The sequence below is a fragment of the Urocitellus parryii genome, chromosome 11 (assembly GCF_045843805.1).
Source record: "Urocitellus parryii isolate mUroPar1 chromosome 11, mUroPar1.hap1, whole genome shotgun sequence".
In the NCBI taxonomy this organism is placed as follows: Eukaryota; Metazoa; Chordata; class Mammalia; order Rodentia; family Sciuridae; genus Urocitellus; species Urocitellus parryii.
In genome coordinates, this window is record NC_135541.1 from 118,241,529 (window position 1) to 118,247,627 (window position 6,099).

Consider the following 6,099-nt stretch of genomic DNA (forward strand, 5'->3'; position numbering starts at 1 on the left):
GAAGAGGACAGTTGGTTTGGGGTGGGAAAGAGAGGAAAGAAAACTAACTAAATAAGGAATGAAGATCTGGAACCAAGAGGTTGTGAGCTGATAAGAGACGGAGGAAGAGGAGGAGGAGGAGGGGGAGGGGGAGGGGGAGGAGGAGGAGGAGGAGGGAGAGGGGGAGGGGGAGGAGGAGGAGGAGGAGCAGGAGGAGGGGGAGGAGGGGGAGGAGGAGGAAGAGGGGTGTTTTAGTCAGTGTTGTTGCTTCTGTGACCAAAGGACATGAAAAGAACAATTTGAAGGAGGAAGAATTTACTTGGGGGCTCACTGTTTCAGAGCTCTTGGTCCACAAGTGGCCAGCTCCACTCCTTGGGGCCCAAGTTGAGGCAGAACATGGGTCACTGATGGTTGTGGGCTCCCTTGTCACAGGAAAAGAGGAGGAAAGGTCAGGGTGGGTAAGATACACGCTGATTGTACCTCAGCCAGCGGGTGTCCCAGCTCTCCTAGGGACATCCAGGACTCTTCCCTTTGTCACAAGACCTTCCCTCAGGATCCCTCTTCTTGAGTGGTTGTTGCTCAGGCTTCAGACATGCTGTGGGGCTTCCTAACTCTTGTTCCCCTGCGCACCACCCTAACTCCTGGATTCCTCCTTCCCACCCAGCTTTTCCCAGAACACAGATGTCAGCTGCCCTGCCCACAGGAGCTCACTGTGCCCTCTGACTCCCCCCCTCGCCAACACCAACCTCAGTCTCCCTCCCTGGGAAACCCACGCCGACCTGACTTCTGGCCTGTTCTGGGCTCCTCATTTCCCTCTCAAACTTCCTCAGGTTTTTCTCTTGCCCTTTGTGGCTCCCTGCAGATGCCCTACGTGTTCTTTCCTCTCAGCAAATTCCTTGCAGGGAAAGGAGCTTCAGACTGAGCATCAAGGTCATCTCTTCAAGGTCATCTTCTGCATGGGACACCTGCATTGCATTAGGATGTCAACACTCTGGCCTCAGTGTCACTGTGTGTACGGTAACTCAAAAGAGCTGAATACTGGCTAGTACCACTTATGGCTCTGATGCTCTTTGTCACCTGCTGTGCCCCCCCTTCTCCCACCCATGTGTCCTCTTCCCCACTCTGCTCCTCCCTCCTCCCTTCTCACTCCACGATGTTTTCACTGTCAGTCTTCACTTACCTTGATCTCAGCTCCCAGGGCCTCATCTCTGTTCTCTTACTCTGTTCATTCAGTCTACGCTCCATTCTTCCTCCTCGACGCCCTTTCCAATCCTGGAACATGAATGTGTCCCATGGCCCTTGGAATCCTCTGTGTCACTATAGAAGACAAAGTCCCCCCATAGCTTTAAAAGACCTGCCAGGAGAAAAAAACACCAAGAAAGGTGAGCTTTTATTTAAAACTCTTGAAGACAGAGCTGCATTCACAATGAAATAAAGGAAGTCTTCTTGGGGAAAAAAAGCAAAGAAAAAAATATAATCTGACATCAGCTTACAAATATCATTAGGTCCAGGTTCCCTAGTGGTTCGGCTATGAAGCCAGTGTAGCTACTCATTAAATCTTGGTTGCTTTTGCTTTTGCTTTTGCTTTTGCTTTTCTCATTCTGAGAATTACAAATCACTGGTCTGAGTTTTGAGTTGACAAATATCTACTTGCATGACCCTGGAATAAAATGCATACGATAAAAAGTGATTGCAAATTTTGAATACCTCTGTGACACCTGGTAAAATTTAAAACAAAGTTGATCCAGAGATCCCCCTCAAACAAGCCATGAAGGCCATCCATGCAAAAGCCTTTCTTAGCTGCAGCATATACAATCTTTTAAAAGCATGACTTCTTTCTAGGGGAGGGAGGTAGAAGAATCGTCTAACCTTGGCTTTTGAATTTGTGATCTTGTCTTAACTTTTATGTAGGCTGTTAGTGAAACATGCCGATATGTGTTTTCAAGAATTTTTGTTTAAGGATGTGTTATATGAAAGGTTACAAAATGAAGATTTGAATATGTACGCAAGATAGAACACAAGTGTACAAGTGATTATTAACCTTGTGGTTTTATAAATTTGTATGAACTTGAGTTTCTGTTGCTCATGACTGTACATGTGCAAATAAATGTGGCTTAGATTTGTGTGACTGCTTAAGGAAAAAAAATAGAGATCCCAGAAATAAACCCACACATCTACACTCAACTGAATCTCACAAAGGCTGATAAAACATATATTGGAGAAATAACAGTCTCTTCAATTAATCATGCTGGGAAAAACAGATATCCACATACATAAGACAGAAACTAGACCCCTATCTCTGATCCTGTACAAAACTCAACTCAAAGTGGATAAAACGCTTAAATGTAAGATTTGAAATTTCGAATTAGTAGAGAAAACAGAGGAAATAGCTCAAGATATTGGCACTTACGATGTTTTTTCTGAACAAAACCCAAAAAATCACAGGAAACAAAAACAAAAAATGACAAATGAAATAACATCAAACTGAAAAACCTCTGCACAGCAAAGGAAGCAATTAACAAAGTGAAGAGACAATGTACAGAATGGGAGAAAATGCTTGACACCTAGGTACCTCACAGAAGGTTAAGACCAAGAGTACATATGGAACTCCAAAAAGAGCTTAATTATGAAAATTTAATACAGTTAAAATGGACCAAATGATGGAAAGGCATTTCTCAAATAAATACAAATGACTGATAAATACATGAAGAAATAATATAACTAGCCATTAGGGAAATGCAAATCAAAACTAAATGAGATATCATCTCACCCCATTTACAACGACCGGTTGAGTGTAGTGGCACACTCCTTAATACCAGCTACTCAGGAAGCTGAGACATGAGGATTCCAAGTTCAAGACCAACCTGGGCAACTTAGGGAGGCCCTGTCTCAAAATGAAAAATAAAAAGGACTGGGGATATAGCTAAGTGGTAAAATTCCCCTGGATTCAATCCCCACTACCAATAAGGAAATAAATAACCTACCAGTGCAGGTGAGAAAAAGAAACTGCTATACATTGCTGTCGAGAATGTAAATTAGTACAGTCACCATGGAGAACAGTATCAGTATGGAGGCTCCTCAAACAAATTCAAAATAGAGCTACGATATGATTCACTACTCCACTTCTGGGTGTTTATCCAAAGGAAAGCAAATCATCATGCCAAAGAGAGACCTCAACACTCATGTTTAGGCAACACTTTTCACAAGAGCTAAGATATGAAATTGACCTAAGTGCCCATCAACAGATAAATGGATTTTTAAAACATGGCATATATACACAGTGGAAATTATTAGACCATAAAGAAAATGCTGCCATTTGCAGCAAAATGGATGAGACTGGAGGACATTGTATCAAATGAAATAAGCCCAGACACTGAAAGACAAGGAGTGCATATTCCCTCTCCTATGTGAAAGCTAAAACAATTCAACCTGAATATAGAATAGTGATTAATCAAAGTTTGGGCACAGAAGGGAATGATAAAAGGAAAATTAGATTAGATCCGTGCATGCTTTATGTATAGATGTAGAAATATCACAACAAACCCCACTAATGTATATAGTTATTATGTTAATAAGTAAGAATAAAATTTGAAATTTAATAAGGAGAAATTCTTTAAAAAAATACATATAACCTCTGACCCATCAATCCCATTTCTATGTGTATTCCCTAGAGAAATAAGTGCTTATGTTCATAAAGACATGCACAAACCAGGTGTGGTGGCACTACTTGGGAGGGTGAGGCAGCAGTATCACAAATTTGTGGCCACCCTGAGCAACTTAGCAAGACCCTATCTCAAAATAAAATTTTAAAAGGGTTGAGGGTATGGTTCAGGAGTAGAGTGCCCCTGGACTGAATCTCCAATATAACCGAGAAAAAAAAAAGTACTAAAAATGCTTAAAGTAGCATTATTCAAAATAGATAAAATCTGGCAACAATTAAATGTCCATTTACAGTAGAATGGGTAAATTATTGTGTATCCACATGACTTAATACTATACAGCAATGAAAAGGTTGAACTACTGTTACATGCACAAACATGATAAATGTCACAGAAATGATGTTCAACGAAAAAAAGGCAGACATAAAATAGTACTTACCATTAAGATTCTGGTAATGTGAAGTTCAAAAACAGAATTAAAACTAATATAACGTGGATAGAATGTTGATTGCCTTTAAAAGGTTACTGATTGAAAAAGGCATCCATGAGGGAGACTTCTTGGTGCTGAAATATTTTTTATAAGAGTAATGGATCATGTTTGGGTTTCTTCCACAATGGAGATTCTAAAACAGAAACAAAGGTTATATCAGCATTGGGAGCTTTAAAGATAGAAATTTATTTGGGAGCATGATACCAGGTACCAGAAGTGGGGCACTAGGAAGGGTAAAACAGGAAAGGATGGAAAGCCAAAGCAGTGATGTGAACAGTCTTGTCACCTCCATGAAAAACTGGGATCTGACTCAATGGAAGCTCCCGATCCTCCATACAGATTGTGCCTCTGAATTCTCTGCCTGAGAGATGAGAAGAGCACTGACCTCCCATCCATTAACAGACCAGGTATTACCTGCCCAACACTTGCAGTTCTGGGTGTTCACAAATGCTCAGTGGTTTCTCTCAAGTGTCCCTATCACATTGCTAGAAAAGTCTTGGAGCAAAGGTGCAGAGCATGGGCAATGCAGCTGAAGTGAGCCTGTCACATTCAGTGGGGATGGTACAGAGGTGTCTGCCACTATCATGTTATGTTGATAAATTATATATATATATATATATATATATATATATATATATATATATATGTATATATGTGTGTGTGTGTGTGTGTGTGTGTAGCACAAAAATAAATAAATATTTAAAAGTAAAAAATAAAAACATCAATCTTTTTCTTTTTTCTTTTTTTTTTTTTTCTAAGAAAGCTTCAATACTCCAGTCTTACAGCCTTGGTTTAACTGTTTAGCACTTGTGCCACCTTGTGGTGAAATATAAACATCCACAAGCTTCAGCAAGTGTTCAAAGAGAAAATAGGCTGTTTCCCTCTGTTCCAAACTGACATTCTGCTGCCTGCTGTAGAATGCTCACCTGCAGTGACAGCTGTTTGTCTGTTAGGACCATTTTCTTAACCCCCTTAACTTTAAGATGAACAGGAAAACTCAATGTGGTACTTTTAAGTAAACTGTACTGGTGTGGGGAGCTTTGTAGGTGAGAAAACTGTGCTTAAATGGTGGATTTTATCTGCTTCTAGGCTATTTTTCCTATATTTTCTCCCACAGTTACGGTCAGCCTTAAATAAGATTTGCAGACTGGTTTGTAATCTAAACAAACCTAATTCCTCCAGTCTTCTGGGGATCACTGTGTTCTTAAATCTCCAGACTAAAAGTATCTATGACAAGGGTCTGGGGTTGTAGTTCAATGGCAGAGCGTTTGCCTAGTACATGTGAGGCACTGGGTTCAATCCTCTGCATCACATAAAAATAAACAAATAAGATAAAAGTATGCTGTCCATCTACAACTACAAAAAAAATTTTAAGTATCCATGACAAAATATACCAAATGAATTCCATTAATCAAACTAATTCTATTATTTTAAAACCACAGTTAAATAATTTCTATTTTTCCAAATTGTATTTATGCTATATTAAAAGTATATTCATTGTGATAAATTATTTTATATAAGACTTTTACATTTTATATAAATTATTTTTATATAAAAAGTACACAGTAAAAAACTGATGCATCAAATATTGAATATAAAGGTTTTGTGCATTTTCTTCTGTAGCCATTATTTATATGAAATGTAATTTTATTAGATTGAATTGTCCTAGAAGTCATTTTATCCACTCTAACATGTATTCTGTATTGGTTTCTGCCAGGATTCATATTTATTTAAGATTTTAGATAAAGCAAAAATGGTTTCTTAACTAATTGTTGCATTTCTCATCAGACACTCTCTAATTGCCTTTTGTCCTGAATTGGATTATAACATTGCTAATTTGCTTCTCCAACAGGCTTTGCAAACTGTGTACTAACTAAGCACTCTGGACTGAGAAAGGGCACAGAAAACAATTAAATATTCTCTGTTTTATACACTACTGAGCCACTTGCAAACATAGATAGGATTATTGCT